This window comes from Sturnira hondurensis, unplaced genomic scaffold, assembly GCF_014824575.4.
Source record: "Sturnira hondurensis isolate 20B ecotype Veracruz unplaced genomic scaffold, ASM1482457v3 Scaffold0007578, whole genome shotgun sequence".
Taxonomy (NCBI): Eukaryota; Metazoa; Chordata; class Mammalia; order Chiroptera; family Phyllostomidae; genus Sturnira; species Sturnira hondurensis.
In genome coordinates, this window is record NW_028080209.1 from 809278 (window position 1) to 825517 (window position 16240).

Below are 16240 nucleotides of genomic sequence, written 5' to 3' on the forward strand. Positions count from 1 at the left end.
TGAGGCAGGAGACAGCGCAGGAAGAACTCTGAGACAGCATTGCGGTTACTGGCCAGTGGCTAGCACTCTGGTTGCCAGGAAACGCCTTTTACCACGTAGGCAGAACAAACAGTAAACTGAGGCAGAGAGGAGGAAGGAGACATGTCTCACACACTAACTCATCCCAGGATCTCAATGCAGGAGAGGGTCCCTGGTGCCCAAAGAAAGAGCCCATAAAACAACTTCCGTTAATTGCTTACCTCTGGTCACTGTCGGTTTTACCAGGGAGTCCCTGATGCTTACACAAAGAGCCCATAAATAACTTTGGGTAACTGCCCCAATTTTAATTAACTGCCTCCTGTCACATATTTGTTTTACAACAAGATGAACAAATGGGGTCTGGAGTGAGATAAGGATTCGGGCTAACAGACCCCAACACATACCTAAGTTTGGGTAGTCACATTCCCGGGAAAGCTGGCACCACAATTACCTGTTAATCAATATGTAATTTTTTCCCTCCTATCCCACCAACTACATGAGTCCTCAGAACAAAGGACTCCCTCGCTCTCTCAGGGGCTTTGAGAGCTCTTGGCTCTCCGGCCATTGGGCCTCTGGCCACCTGGGGGCTCGCCACCCTGGTCTTCAGCCGCTCTTGCTTTTGTCACCCTGCTTCTCCCTGAAACTTTGCCTTTCACCCCAGATTCTACCCAGTTCTGTTCTCTTTCATGAGAACAGGCCACTAATAAACTGATTACATGCTACTAGATTTGCTGAGCTGTAATTCTTTACATGCGTCAGCAAGAAGACGCATGTCTGGACTGGGTCTTTATCTGTGTCCCAAGCAGTGCACACCTCTCCCTGGAGGACAGGAAGAGCTCGGGTACCATCTCCATCGCTGCAGTCCTCCTGGGCACAAAGGCGGAACTGCCTGTGCTCTCCTGGAGCCAGGGTGGGTCATACCTTCAGTTCCTGAAACAATAGCTTTTATGTGCATTGGTTACTAAGCTTATTGACTATTACCCAAAACTAAAATTTTTCCAACATTTGAGTCTCCCATCAACAGCCTGACAAGGGAAAGGGCTCTGCCCTCCACTGAGTGGGACAGACACTGCTGTAACTTTTATTCACACCATCTTCTGTAGTTTTAACAGTAGTCCTTCAAGGTAAGAAAAGAAGAATACCACTCCCTTTTATAGGTGAAAGGCTGAGACTCAGAGAGGTTGCTTTATTTGTCTCAGGTCACACAGCTGGCCTGTGGACATCTTTCATATGCTGCCAACATTGCCTTCCTTATACTCTGGAGTAGTTATATATTCTTAACATGATCTGGTCTGAAAAAGTGATTTACTTACAGAAGTTTTCAAGCTTTACTCTAGAAAGTTCAGACGTCTTCAAGAGTTTCGCAAACTAATATTTTTCACACACACACACACACACACACACCAAAAAAAGCAGTTTTGAAAAAACTTTGTGTGACACCTACCTGCTTTGCAAATACTATTTCATTAGGGAGGGAAAAGTCGAGTGCTTTTAAAAAGAAAAACTCAAACCACTATTCAGGACCAACAAAAATGTGTCCTGATTGAAAACAGATGGGGAAAACTATCAGTGGGGGTTACACGTCGAGGAGCAGAGCAGGGAGGGCAGGTATAAGACGGATGTCACAGGGACCCCAAACTGGATGGGGCCAGGAACTCACCGGCAGGGGACACTGGGCAAGAAGACAGGCTCAGAAGGTCGGAGAGAAAGGAAGTGCGGCTGGATCCTCACAGGTTAAAAGTTGTGTGTTTTCACTGAGGGTTTTGTGGTGGCTCCTGAGGCTAGCTCCCCCACCTCCCACCTGAGCTCCCAGTGGAGCAGCTTCAAGTTAGGGCACATGGGACATTGAGGAAGGATAAGAACTGTGACCAGATTGAACTGTTGATACACCGTATCAACTCGGGCCATCTCCACAGTGACAGAGACAATGTCCAGACCCCCTCACGCCCTCCTCCTTCTGCTCCTGGAACCTCAAGTTTCCTTGACAGCAGCTTGGTGAGACTCCTGAGCAGCAGGAAAAACAGGCAGAGAAGCTTCATTTGGAGCCTGGGTTCCCTGACTCAACCCTGAACAGACACGGTGAGCCTCGGGTTGACATACTCTTCGAATTCCTTCCTTCTGCCTCTGGGCAGCATTGACCTCATTTCTGTGGCCTGGGGAGTTGCGTGATAAATTCAATCTGGAGTTTCCACTTACATTTTAAGTGATATAGAAAAGCTGCAACTTAAAGACTCCCTCAATAGATAACACCCAATTATATTACAGATAGTCATTTATAATTCATTCCCTCTGGCCATCATGTTTAGCAAGAAGAACAAGGAGGAATCACACTTCCTGGTTTCAAAATATATTACAAAGCTGCAGTAATCAAAATACTATGGAACTGGCATAAAAAATATACACCAATAGAATGAAATAGAGAACCCGCAAGTAATATACACATCTATAGTCAACTGATATTTGACAGAAGTTCCAAGAACATAAAATGAGGAAAGGGCAGTCTTTGCAGTGAGAGATACTGACAGATTGTGTATCCAACTGCAGAAATATATAAAATTAGACGTTTATCTCACCCCACATACAAAAATCAACTCAAAATGAATTAAAGACTTTAATGTAAGACCTGAAACCACAAGACTTCTAGAAGAAAGCACAGAGGAAAAGCTTTCTGACGTTGGTCTTGGCAATGATTTTACTGGCATGACACCAAAAGCATACACAGCAAAAGCAAATGCAGACAATGGAACTGCATCAAACTAGAAGCTTCTGCACAGGAAAAAACCAGTCAACACAGTAAAAAGGAAATCTATGGAACGGGAGAAAATATTTGCAAACCATCTATTTGATAAGAGGTTGACATCCAAAATGTATAAGGAGGTCATCCAACTCTATAACAATAAAGATTAAAAATTAACAAAGGACCTAAATAAACATTTTCCAAAAAACAAATATAAATGACCAACAGGTATATGAAAAGGTGCTCAACTTTACTAGTTACCATGGAAATGCAAACCAAAACCGCAATGAGATATCACCTCACACCTGTTAAAATGGCTATTATCAAAACACGGAGGACAATGAATGTTGGCAAGAAGGGAGAGAAAAAGGAACAACTGTACACCTTTAATGTAAATTAGGACTGCCACTGTGGAAATCAGTATGGAGATTCCTCAACAAAGTAACAATAGAGCTTCCATATAATACAGCAACCCCACTCCTTCGGAGTATATATCCAAAGCAAATAAAATCTCGATATTGAAGAGATATCTGCACCTCCGTACTCGTTTCAGCATTATTCACAACAGCCAACCTATAAACACAACCTGAATGTCCACAGACTGCTGGATGGGTAAGAAAATGNAAGATTAAAAATTAACAAAGGACCTAAATAAACATTTTCCAAAGAACAAATATAAATGACCAACAGGTATATGAAAAGGTGCTCAACTTTACTAGTTACCATGGAAATGCAAACCAAAACCGCAATGAGATATCACCTCACACCTGTTAAAATGGCTATTATCAAAACACGGAGGACAATGAATGTTGGCAAGAAGGGAGAGAAAAAGGAACAACTGTACACCTTTGGTGGGAATGTAAATTAGGACTGCCACTGTGGAAATCAGTATGGAGATTCCTCAACAAAGTAACAATAGAGCTGCCATATAATACAGCAACCCCACTCCTTCGGAGTATATATCCAAAGCAAATAAAATCTCGATGTTGAAGAGATATTCGTTTCAGCATTATTCACAACAGCCAACCTATAAACACAACCTGAATGTCCATAGACTGCTGGACGGGCAAGAAAATGCGCATGGACACCGTGAAATATTGTTCGGCCTTTTAAAAGAGGGGAATCCCGCCGTTTGCGAGAACGTGGGCGACCACGGAGGACATCACGCTCAGTGAAACAAGCCAGATGCAGAAGGACTAACACTGCGTGGACTCCAACCCAGTGGAAGGGACAGAAACAGAGAGCGGGGCCGGGACCGCCCGAGGCCGGCGGGAGGGGCTGGGAGGGGCCGGCCAAGGAGGACGAAGTTTGGTCACAGTCATGCAGGTGAGTGCGTCCCGCAGCACCACACAGAGCGGCGCGGGCCATACCGACGGGACTGGGCCGCGCACTTAAAAGTTAGGAGTGGACTGTGGGCGCTCTCAACACACAGGGGAAGAGACAAGGGGGAAGCAGCTGTGTGAGGGGAGGGATGCGGGGACGGCCTTGGCTGTGCTGAGAGACTGTCGCACAACATTTCACAACGGGCCGTGTGTGGGGCCATCTGGTCACACACCGTAAATATGTGCAGTTTTTAAAAAGATTTTACTTACTTATTTTTGGAAAGAGGGGAAGGGAGGAAGAGAGGGAGAGAATCATTGATGTGTAAGAGACACACTGATCAGTTGCCTCACACAGGTCAGCAACGGGGACCCGGCCCACAGCCCAGGCACCTGCCCTGACTGGGAATCCAACTGGGGCCCTTTGGGTTTTCAGGCTGGTGCTCAATCCACTGAGCCACATCAGCCAGGGCAACATGTACAATTTTGGGTTGTCAAATATACCTAAGAAAGCTAGAAACATTTTTTTAAAATATAACCAATTCTCTTCTCATTCTTTGTTTGATTCATAAGTATGTACTAAGGCTTAGGTTAGGTGCCATATAAAAATATAAATAAAAATGCCCTGGCTGGTGTGGCTCAGTGAATCGGACACTGGCCCTTGTCAGAGCCGTTTGGGGACGGTGAGGGGTGGAGAGTGCACACTTTAAATTGTGTGAGTTTGGGAAGGGAAGGGTCAGGGAAGAAGTGGACCTGACAGATGCCCGAGTGGTGGGTGGCAGCCAGGCCTGAATGCAGTGTGACAGGATGCTCTCGTCCGTGTCCTCACTCCCTTCATGAATAAACGCCTGGACGTGATCACAGCCGTTATCACCTGAGCCCGTACTGTGTCGTAGGCCAATGTCACAGCCTCCCTTCTGGGGGCTGTGTTAACCCACACGGTGTTGTCAGAGAACATCACTGTCCCCATTTTAGTACAAGGACACTGTGTCTCACTGAGGTCACGCAGCTACCACGTCACTGAGAGGGAAGAGGAGCGAGGAGCGAGGTCGTCTCCACCCAGAGGCCACGACCTTAAGCATCACACTTACTGGTCTCAGAGCTGTACGTGGGAAGAGGCCGTCCTCCCCCTCCCTAGTTCGTATAGACTTTGCTTCAGAATCTCCTTTTCTTCATCCCGTCTCCACCCTCTCGGCTTCTTGCCTGTTGTGGAAGGTCCAGTCCGTGCCCCACCTCCCTCCAGGGCCTTCCTGCTGCACAGATCAGATGACGCCCGTTCCCTGCAGGAAAAACCCCGGGGCCCCAGGCACAGACAGCTGGCGGCACCACTGCCCGCCTGCCCTACCCTGACCTAGGTCACCCCTCTTCCCTTTCCTGTGGCTCCGCTCTGGTCTCTGGGCACCTCTGCCAGAGCGCTCTTGCCCTCTGCTCCTCTTTAGACCCCGATGAACAGCAGCTTCCTGCATGACTGCTGGGCCTCCAGGTCTCAGCGAACTGCAGACCGGCCTCCTGTGCCCCTGCACCAGCTCCCAGTCCTCTGGGAACCCACCTGTCACTGTGGCCACACTGTGGCCCCTGAGGCAGGGCTCTTTGTTATTAATGCTGGAGACGACTTCAGAGATTATGTAGTTAAATCCCCCATTTATTGGGTACAAAAACTGGTCCAGGGAGGGTCTATGATTTTCCCAAAATCTTATGATTGGGTGTGAGGAAAATGTGTATTTTCTCATTTAACCATGCCAGGTGACAGGAGTAAAGAAAATACCTTTACCTCAGCAGCAAAAAGATAATATTGTACTGGTTTGTTGATTTATTGAGAATGTCAAAGAGATTGGAGGTGATGTGAAGAGACAGAGAAAACACTGAGGGTGTGGTGAACACACGGCATCTATTTCAGCCAAGCTCTAGGCCCTGGGTTGGAGGGTAGAGTGACCCTCTGAGTTCTGTAGTGGACGCTCTGCCGCAAAGAAAATGGGGACCCAGGGGGAAAAGGCAAAGACAGGAACTGCGTGGTCCTGGCTGTGCCGCTCAGCAAACAGTGAAGGGTGCACACAGGGACGTGGGCAGTGGGTCCCGCGAGCATCGTGGCCTCTCCCACTCAGCCCTGCCCTGGTCTTTCACCTGCACACAGTGCCGTGTGAACCAGAGGAGCAGTTACTGCTGTGAGTTCAATGGGACACCCGCTTCTTGGAGCGACACATTTACAACAGAGACGTCCAGTTTGACAGTGCTGTGGGGGTGTCTGTGGCTGTGACTGAGCTCGGGCACATGATGGCCAGGAACTGGAACCTCCAGGGGAGGTCCTGGAGCTGACGAAGCGCGCCGTGGACACGGTGTGCACACACAGCTGCCAGCTGGATGAGGGTTTCACCGTGAAGCGCAGAGGTGAGCAGCGGGTGGGAAAGAGAAGACCCTGGAAGGGCTGGGCTTGGGCAGCAGAGGAGGGGAGAGGCCTCCTCCCCGTCTCCAGGCCCCAGCGTGTCCCAGGCTGGGTGGCCTGGACCCAAGAGCTTCGCCGTGCTTAGGGGCCAGCCCACCTGGGAAAGGGCCAGACTCCCTGCTAATCCAACATGAAAGAGCTGAGGACATTGGGTTTGTGGATCTTGCTGCAAACATTTTTTGGAGACATGCGGGTTAAGTGAAGACTGAATCAGGGGGCTCCATTCTTCACCTCTTTCTGCTGTGGAGACCAGACTGATAGACCAAAGGAATGCTATTGACTATCGGATACATTCTGATTCCAAGACAGTATCTGGAAGGATTATGCATCCTTTTGAACAAGACAGGGAAACGAACATTTAGGTAATTTCATAGCTGGTTCAACACTTCTGTTCAAAGAACCTTAGTTACTACGTCACCTGTTTTTGACGAGTGTTACCGAGTGCCAACCGGGCCCCTCTCCTGCTCCTCCTGCTCTCTCTGCATTGTGTACAGCAAGGCCGTTCTTGGAACATCTGAACATTTTATTCTGTTTTTCCTGCACTCTTCCCCAGCTTCTGTCTCTGAATGGCTTAACAGACAATATATCCACCTCTAACATCTAGAGGTCAATTTGGCAAGAAAATCACTAAATGCACTGCATTAACTGTCACAGTTATCCTAACAAGATTCTTCTCCCCGCTCCTAGTCCAGCCTAAAGTGAATGTGTCCCCCTCCAAGAAGGCACCCCTACAGCACCCCTACCTTCTTGTCTGCCATGTGACGGATTTCTATCCCAGAAACATTCAAGTCCGCTGGTTCCTGAACAGACAGGAGGAAACAGCTGGGGTCATGACCACCAACCCCATCCATAACGGAGACTGGACCTTCCAGACCCTGGTGATGCTGGACATGACCCCCAGCAGGGAGACGTCTACACCTGCCGAGTGGAGCACGCCAGCTTGGACAGACCTGTCACCAGGGAGTGGGGTGACTTATCTCTCGATAACCCTCTGGGCTCCAGGCTCAGAATCCACTCACTACCCTTTGGGGCCACACCATCCCGCGTGTCCTCACCAACCCCCTAACCATGGTCTAGGCTGGGAGCAGCAGGGTTCTGGTGATTCTGGGGTGCACCTATCCCTGCCCTAGGGGACTCCTAAAGAATCACCCCTAGTCAGAAAATCCCAGAAAAGCGATCACCTTCATGACTGGCCCTCACACTGGGACCTGGCCCCTCCCTTCCATCTCCCTCCAGTCCCTTATGCTGGGACTTACTGCCTTGACCTAGAACCAGCATTTGCCTCTTGTGGGTGTCATCAGTCCGAGACCCAGAACACTGGGTGCGTTCTCCGTCTGCTCCTCCCCCACCGTGGTTCCACGCCTGGCACTGCCCTCCCCTTTGTCTCCACAGTGGACTAGGCCAGGCTCCAGGCGTCGGGCAGGGCCAGGGACCGTGGCAGGTGGGGTGAGACTGACCCTGGGTCTGTCCTTCCAGAGGCTCTGTCAGATTCTGCCGGGAGCAAGATGCTGACGAGAGTTGGGGGCTCCGTGCTGGGGGCTCATCGCCCTTGTCGAGAGCTTCATTCTCCATGTCAGAGGCCAGCAAGGTAAGAAACTTCCGGAAAGTGGTGACTATCGCCTTTCCACTGCCTCACTCAGTGATGAAGTTGAGACAGAAAAGCTAAATGACGGAGCAAATGAGGCCGCAGCGATGAGATTCTGACCAGGCGATGACAGCTGTGGAGGGAAGAAGATGCCTAGACCGAGACCGGGGCCCAGCGGCGTCCCTGAGACCCGAGCAGGGACCCCACGCTGCAGGGTGTTCTTTTAAGCCTGGGGTCAGCGTAAGTCTACAGCTTGGGCTCTGCTTTCATTCCCAGTGGTGTGGGTGTGGGATGCAAAGGTTTGTATAACTTTCCAAAAGGCTGCTGCTCCTTACTCCCTCAATTACTAAATCCAACTTCTCTTTCACTTTCATTTCAGGAAGGACCTCAGCCAATAGGTGGTTTTCTGCTCCCTTCCTCCTCCGGGGTGTGATGTGTTGCACTGCAGCATGCACTGGGAGCACGGACGAGTGCTTTGTGCTCAGGATGCACCACGGGGGTGCCCTGGGGAGCAGGAGAAACCCTCCGAGGCTGACCCTCTTACTCAGGNGCACTGGGAGCACGAACGAGTGCTCCGTGCTCAGGATGCACCACGGGGGTGCCCTGGGGAGCAGGAGACACTCTCCGAGGCTGACCCTCTTACTCAGGTTGAGCCTATCGTCCGGTTCCCTCTTCGGGTCGGTGCAAGCGATGAGCTTTGCCCCACTGCTCCAGGAAACGCCAGAGACTCTCTCCCATCGTTCCTCAGACCAACACTCAGCCTCTCGCTCTAATTTGTTGTCTCCTGGGATCGGGAGGGAGAGGAAACGGAGCCTCTGAGCTTGGGTTGTCTTCGATTCTTCTTCTTCACAGGCTGCTGACCTGACCACAGACATCACCCAAAGCCTGGGAACCAGCATTCCTGATCCTTCTGCTGCCCGGCAACCTCCTGCCTCCAACTTGGACATTAGGGCAGAATTGTGCCCTCAACGCCCCTTTCTGCGTCTCTGCGTTTTAATTCACTGCACTTCCTTTTCCTCAAGCTCTCCAGTCTACAGATGCCCTTTCCTGAGGAACAAGACCATCTGACTCCGACACCGGGGTCCTCCTCTCTTCCCGGCAGGAGGGACGTGGTCACGTGGCCATGTTTATGCTTGAAGGGTTTGGTGACCAGTGAAGAGCCTGGGGACGTCATTGTTATTTTAGCCAGGCCTGGAAAAAGAAACTTGATGGTGATCAATTTTCTTATTGCATAGGAGGGCAGCTGGTAGAAGACCTCCTAAAATGTGCTTTCTTTCATTGTGGATGCCCAAGTTCAAGTTGCACCCTTACCTGTGAGGAGGTGAACCATCACTCCTGCAACCCCAGATGCCCCTGCACTGACCCTGAATTTGCCAGTGAGATTCACAAAAGACAGAGAAGCATGTCAATTACTGAGAATGTGCTGAGATCATTCCAAGTGTAACAATCATCAGTGATCAGGATGACACGTGACAGGCACGAGAGCGTCACAGGTCACACTCTTTATGTTGCTCTTTGCACCAGCTAAGGCAGCAGCCTCGCTCTGTGACTACATGTCTGTCGAATCCCCCGGAGCTCCCTCACTTGTGCGTCCATCACAGGGTAGTCCGTCTCCAGTTTCCACAGGGTCAAAGGCACGTGCATCTCAGTCTTTCCACACAGGCCAGTTTAGAACACAGTTCATTAGGATTCTTGTAAATCATTTTAATTGATATTTGAGACTGAGACAGACATCCTATTTCCTTTAGTTGTTTCATGGCATGGCTGCCTCCGTCCAAACTCCACACAGCAGGGGTCAGACAGCTTCCTGTCCCTGCAGTGCCCACTCATCACTGTCACCTGTCTCCCAAAGCTCGGCCTTGACCAAGCTTCAGGTTTCCTTTCTTCACTCACTTTCTTGAATGGGCTTATGGGAAATCAGTCTAATAAAATATGTTTATACATTATGACTAGAAGTTGTTTTTTTGTTGTTGATTTTAAATATTATGAGGTACCAGTTCCCATAAGGGACTATGTTGGGGTCTCCAAGGTCACCCAGGTCAGATGATTCACTGGGACTCACAGGTCCCATCACACAGTTGTACTCACAGCTCTGATTGATTAGAGCAAAAGGTTACAAGGCAAAATCTGCAAAGGGAAAAGGCACGTGGGGTGAAGCCTGGAGAACTGACATGAGCTCCCAAGGGTCTCTCTCTCTCTCCCTCTCCCTCTCTCTCTCTCTCTCTCTCTCTCTCTCTCGTCGGAGACACAGGACACACTCAACTCCCCCCCGCAGTGAGTTGCCCCCACACAAGAAGCACTGCCCCCAGAAAGCTCAGCAAAGACTCAGCTCTCAGAGGGTCTTGGGGGCTGGTCACATGGGCGCCCTCTGCTGGGCGCAGACCAGAATCCCAGACTCCCAGAAGGGGTCACCATAAACCATAATGTTTGTACAGTTCAGGGACATTCTCACCAGTCCCGAGAAAGGTGGGAACCCTCTCCTGGTCCAAGTTCCTGGCTGCCAGCCAGGGGCCGACCTTGTAAGCAGGCCTCTCGCAGTTTGGCAGTCGGACCTGCCAGGTTCATGCTTGTCTGCACCTGCACAAACCATCTATTTTGTTGATAATTTTCAAGATAATGTGAGTATCCATTTTTATCAAAGCAAGTCACACACTGATACAGAAAACACTCTTAAATCCTAGTGTTCTGGAAACATTGGTTATTGTAGAAGACAGAGCTAAATTCACATAATTTGTCATTATTATGTGAAATTATTATTGCAAATGTTTTATGAGTCCTATTAGCATTAAGCAGTTTTTGAAAAGCTGAAGTTACAAACCAAGAATGCCGACGAAAGTATTCTATTGTGTGAAATTTCTGTTTCTTGCTCCCTGCCATGAGAAACTAAACCTGCTTTCTATTCTGTGATGTTTCTAGTTGAGAACCAGTGCCCCAAATGAGAAAGAGAAGGAGTAATTCGACATATTCACTGCCAATCACGTTGGTGAAAAGAGAGGGGCGGTCACTCTGTGCCCGAAGAATTTCCCATCCCCGGACCCTGACTGTGAAGGAGCCCGCACTGTGGGCACTGAGATGAGAGAGGCTTCGGAGTTCGGGGTTGTGAGAAGAAAGAAGCAAACAAACCTGTCAGCCGAGGGCTGGGGAACCAGAGTTTGTAATGCCCAATAGTTAATGTAATATTATCTTGAATAATAATCAAAAGGGACTTGGTTTAAAAACCGTGTTTAAGGTCCTGCACAGGGGCCAGTGAAAGGCATTTCCATGTTTTCCCTGCTTCCCTCGCAGGCCAGCACCGCGGGAGGGACTGTGTGGGTCCCTGGTCCAGAAACCCAAGGAGCAGCCCAGAGATATGCCCCAGGGGAGTGGGAAGGAGCTCTCCAAGCTGTCTCAGGAGCAGACAGTGGGGATCCTGCATTTCTCCAAGGAGTCCCAGAAGATCCAGGTGCTGAGGTGCTGCCCCCACCTCTGAGGGGACGGCTCCTGTCACAGCCTGCAGCTGGTGGACAGTGGCACTCAGCCTGACATCACCTTCAAGCCGAGTCTGCCCACCACACCCACAGTCACCCTGGAGCCTCCATCCTCTCTGAGCTCCCCCTTCACCTGTGAGTATTAGGACCCAGTGGAGTTCAGTGAGAGTGGCCAGCAGGAGGTGGACCCTGAGGACCAGCAGGAGGATGAGGAGGGGGCTGTGCAAAGCCAGCCACCAGGATGGGCTGGGCCTGACGGTTTGCTGCCACACAGCCGGTGGAGAGGACCTGGGCATCGGCACTGGGAGGTGAGTCCTGGCGGCACTGCAGCCAAAGGCGAGATCGGAGAGGGAGACTGAATCATCCAGGTGCACAGTGTGGACGCCCAGAACCAGGAGGAGGCTGTGGCCTTGCAGAGCCAGGGGGAGAACACCAACATCTCCCTGCTGGTGGCCCGGCCTGAGAGCCCGCTGGCAAAGCGATGGAAGGACAGTGACCAGATGACTTCCTGGATGACTTGGACTTAGAGAGTGAGGGGGACCTGCGTGTTTGGAAGTTGAAATCACCCCAGCCCAGCAGCTCAGAAATGAAGAGGAGAAAGGGCCCCTTCCAATGTGAGCCCAGAAATCACCAACAGCCAAGAGCTGGACAGTGGGGAGGGCCTGACTAAGGAAAAGCATCCGCAAGGGGGAAGCTCTGAGCATGACCTGCTGGAAGATGAGCCCCCAAAAGCCACCTGGGACCCTGCACGACTTTGGCCTGCAAGGGAACACCCTGCAGAGTAGGGACTCCCACTTCAGCCTGAACTCCCTGCTGGCTGAGGGGGCTGGGCTGGGCGTGGGGAACACCCTGGCCTCACCTACCAGGAGTACCTACCACCAGCACTGCTGGGAGCTGCTGGAGATCAAGTGCCACCTGGAGAACCACAACCAGTCCAAGTTGGGCTTCCTTTCCCCACTGTACCTCCTACAGCAATAGCACCAAGGACTCGCCCGCAATGAGAGCCTGGGCCATGAGATGGCCACGCTGGAGCAAGAGCTAAGGCAGCTGGAATTTCAGTGATGCAACGTCCTGCTGATGGAGAAGACGCGGCAGCTGCAGGGGCACTATGTAAGGCCTGACTGCCGAAGGAGGAGAGCCTCTGAGAGCGGGAGGGGTGGAGGCCAGAGGGGTTAGCGGTGGCAAGCCCAAGAAGCATGAGCTGTCTGACATCTCTGAGCTGCCTGAGAAGTCTGACAAAGACAGCACCAGTACCCACAACAAGGCAGAGAGCTGCCACAGCACCCCACTGCTCACCAAGGCCCCCTGAGGCAGCCGCTGCTGGCAACTACAGCTTCAACCACACCCCCTCCAGTCCCCTGTCGCCACACACTGCAAGGCATCTCCTCCACAGGGGAGCCCCACCAAGTTCCGGTCTCTCTCCCTGGATCCCGAGGTGGGCTGGAAACAGCATTCAGAGGACCATGACCATGGCCCCAAGGCAGGAGTGACCCTGGCCCCAAGTGCAGCCCTTACCTCTCTAGGTGCCACAGACACCAGGGCCAGGAGAGCAAGCACTGCCACAGCTGTGTGCAGCAGGCAGGGCCGTGACCGGGAGGATCCCAGTCATGGCCACTTGAGTTTGGCCATTGGCCCTTGGGTGGGCAGACCACCACGCACCGAGTGGACAGTCAGGGTGCGCAGCGATGGAACCTGCTATGTGGCCAAGCGGCCTGTGCATGATTGCCTCCAAAAAGCACTAGCCCTGAAGATCCAGGTGAAACGCCATGGCAGGACCACCAAGGATGATGTGGGGAGCAAGATGAGAATAGGCAGCTCCTGGAGCAAGGAGAAGCAAAAGCAGCACCTGATCCAGCCTGGGAGCTGCGGGAGCAGTGTGAGTGTCCAATGTAGAGTCAGCTGCTGGGCCTGAGGGAACAACAAACTGGGACAGCAAGGCACCATTGCCTTGAGCCACTGCAAAACTATGCAGGACTGGAACAAGAAGATGCTAGACAGCTGGATCACCATCCAGCTGCTTTATTGTCATGCTGTTTCATGGCACTCGCTAGGCTGACATCAAGTGGGTCTACAACCCTCTGCCTCCCAGCCAATATCTGACCCGCCCAGATGGGAGCCCACTGCACTTCAGGCAGCCCTCTGCTCAGTCCAGGTCCAGTGAGCCTCAGGGGACCCCACCTCCTACTCTCCCTGAGAATCCAGTGTGTGTGCACATATGTGCCCACCTTCTTCGTGTGTATGCACAAGATTTTGTTACTAGAGAGAAGCCCCTGAGGAGCAGGGGCACCCCTTCAGTTGTGTGCACATGTGTGTGCAACATGAGCCCAGGCAGGGCAGGTGCATGCACCATGCACACCCCTCCAGGGCTCTCTCAGTGTGGGTTCTTGGGGAGGGGGAAGCTGACCTAAAAAGGAGGTGAACAAGATTGTGCTCAGCTCCAGAGAACGTCCAGCCTCGGAGCTGAGCAGACTGTCCCCTGGCTGGGAGCAGCAATGACCTGTAGACAAAGGCAACCCTGATTTTGGTGGGTTTTCTCCCTTCCTGCGCTCACCAATTGTTTTTCTGTTTTGTGCACCTGCCCTGGGGGCTGACAGCTCCTTCAGGCAGCCTGACAAAGGTGACACCCCTCAGTGAAGGCTGGGAAGAAGGTGGGTGGGCCCTGGCTGGTGTAGCTCAGTGGATTGAGCGCGGACCTTCGAACCACATGGTTCAATTCCCAGTCAGGGCACGTGACTGGGTTGCAGGCCAGTTCCCAGCAGGGGAATCATGAGGGGCAACCATACATTGATATTTCTCTCTTTCTCTCCTTCCCTTTCTCTCTAAAGATAAATAAATAAAATCTTTAAAAGAAAAAAAAGAAGGTGGGTGGGAGGAATAAGAGATGGAGGGAAGGGGAGGGAAGGGGAGGGAAGGGGAGAGAAGGGCAAGGGTGGGAAGGGAGGGAAGACTGGGAAGCAGCTCTCCTGCTGGCCTGCTCTCTGCGTCATGGGGACAAGGAGCCTCTGACTTGGCTTCCAAGTCTCACCCTGGAAGCTACCACCTCTGTGAGCAAGGGAGAGAGCCAAGACTGGGGGCTGAGGGGGCCGTGCCCACCCAAGAAGAAATAATGGAGCCCAAGGCTGGGCCTCACTCCATGTGGAGTGTGGCTGCTCTTCTGAGGGCTGTACTCAGACTTGACGGTTCCAGAAGCCAAAGCCCGTGAGTAAGAGCAAAAGGCCTTTGTGACAAGTGTCAGGATGGGCAGGGTAGGACAAAATGGAGGCTGAACTACAACCCCAGAAAAGACGGCTGACATCAAACCAGAGAGCCAAAAGCATGGGCTTTGCCAAAACGAATATCCGCATAGCAACCTGAGCCCGAGGAAAGCCACCAATGATATATTGCCGCTTTGTTCAAAGGGGACCAATCCCCAGCTTCCACAAAGAAAGCCAACCAAAATAAAACCCCACCATATTCCCTGCTTGGGCACAACTTCCTCGGCCCCACTCTGCAGACTGGAGGACCTCACCCGGGTGCACAAACCCCAATAAAGCTCTATCCTGCCTCACTTTGTGGCTTATTGGCCTTTCTTCCTTGGCAGAGCCCAAGAAAAACCTTTCAACAAGACCCAGGTGGAGCTGAGGGAGTGGCCTGGGCCCCAGTGAGGGGGGTGCCCAGACAGCTGGACTGACTGGGGAGGAGATGTCCTGCACCCCACTCTGCAGGTGTGGCCTGGGCAGCCCTCAGAGGCTGGTGCACATAGTGAGAGCCGCCTCAGCTCCCGGGGGCCCTGGGCCTCAGAGAGCCTCAGCCCGGAGTCAGACAGGCTGAACACCCGCCTGCCACTGGCATCACAACAACAAAACTGCCTTTTTATGTTACTTTTTTAAACCAACGTATTTTAACTTATTTCAGAGTTCTGAACATTTCATCCTCTACTTATAAAGCAGAACCAATAGATTAATTTAGGGTTTGATAAGGAGAAGGAGGTCTCCCTGATTTTCTCTTCCGTCAAGAATCCCAGCCCTGGCTGCTGTAGCTCAGTGGATTGAGCACAGGCCTTGAACCAAAGGATCGTGGTTTGTTTCCCAGTCAGGCACATGCCTGGGTTGCAGGCCAGTTCCCAGGAGGGAATGAACAAGAGGCAACTGTACATTAATATTTCTCACCCTATCTCCTTCCCTCCCCCCTCTAAAAAGATGAATAAATAAAATCTTTTTTTAAAAAAAAGAATCCCTCCAACATGGTATCAGCCGAGAACAGTGAAGCTGTGCGTTAACCCAGAAACTGAACCACTAGGTTGGGTTTCTTGGGGGTGGAGGGTTGTCACAGGGAAACGTGGTGGGTAAATATCCAGGACTTCTTTCTCTTCCCTTCTTGATTGGATAACTGCAGAGAACTAAAACTGTGGGGTGTTTTTCATCCTCATGGGAAATGTCCTAAGGTTTTGAGGGAAAAGCCAGATGACCCTCTGCACAGAATGTGTTCTTTAAAGCAGGAGAATATTAATTAGGATCCTAGCTCCACCTAGAGGAGAATAAAATAAATTTCTCTTCTTCTCTCCCTCCCTTCCCCTCTAAAGATTAGTAAATAAAATCATTTAAAAAAACAGCAACAAATTACATCTCTATTCCTGGGTTATTTCAACCCTATCCACCTCTAGGATTTTCTAAGGGCATCTGTGATAAACTCATG

General features: G+C 51.2%; 1 pseudogene; it reads left to right on the forward strand.

Moving 5' to 3' along the window:
• Window positions 1-4075: 4075 nt before the first annotated feature.
• LOC118991543 (PDZ domain-containing protein 4-like) lies at window positions 4076-15210 on the forward strand (annotated as a pseudogene).
• The last annotated feature ends 1030 nt before the right edge of the window (window positions 15211-16240 follow it).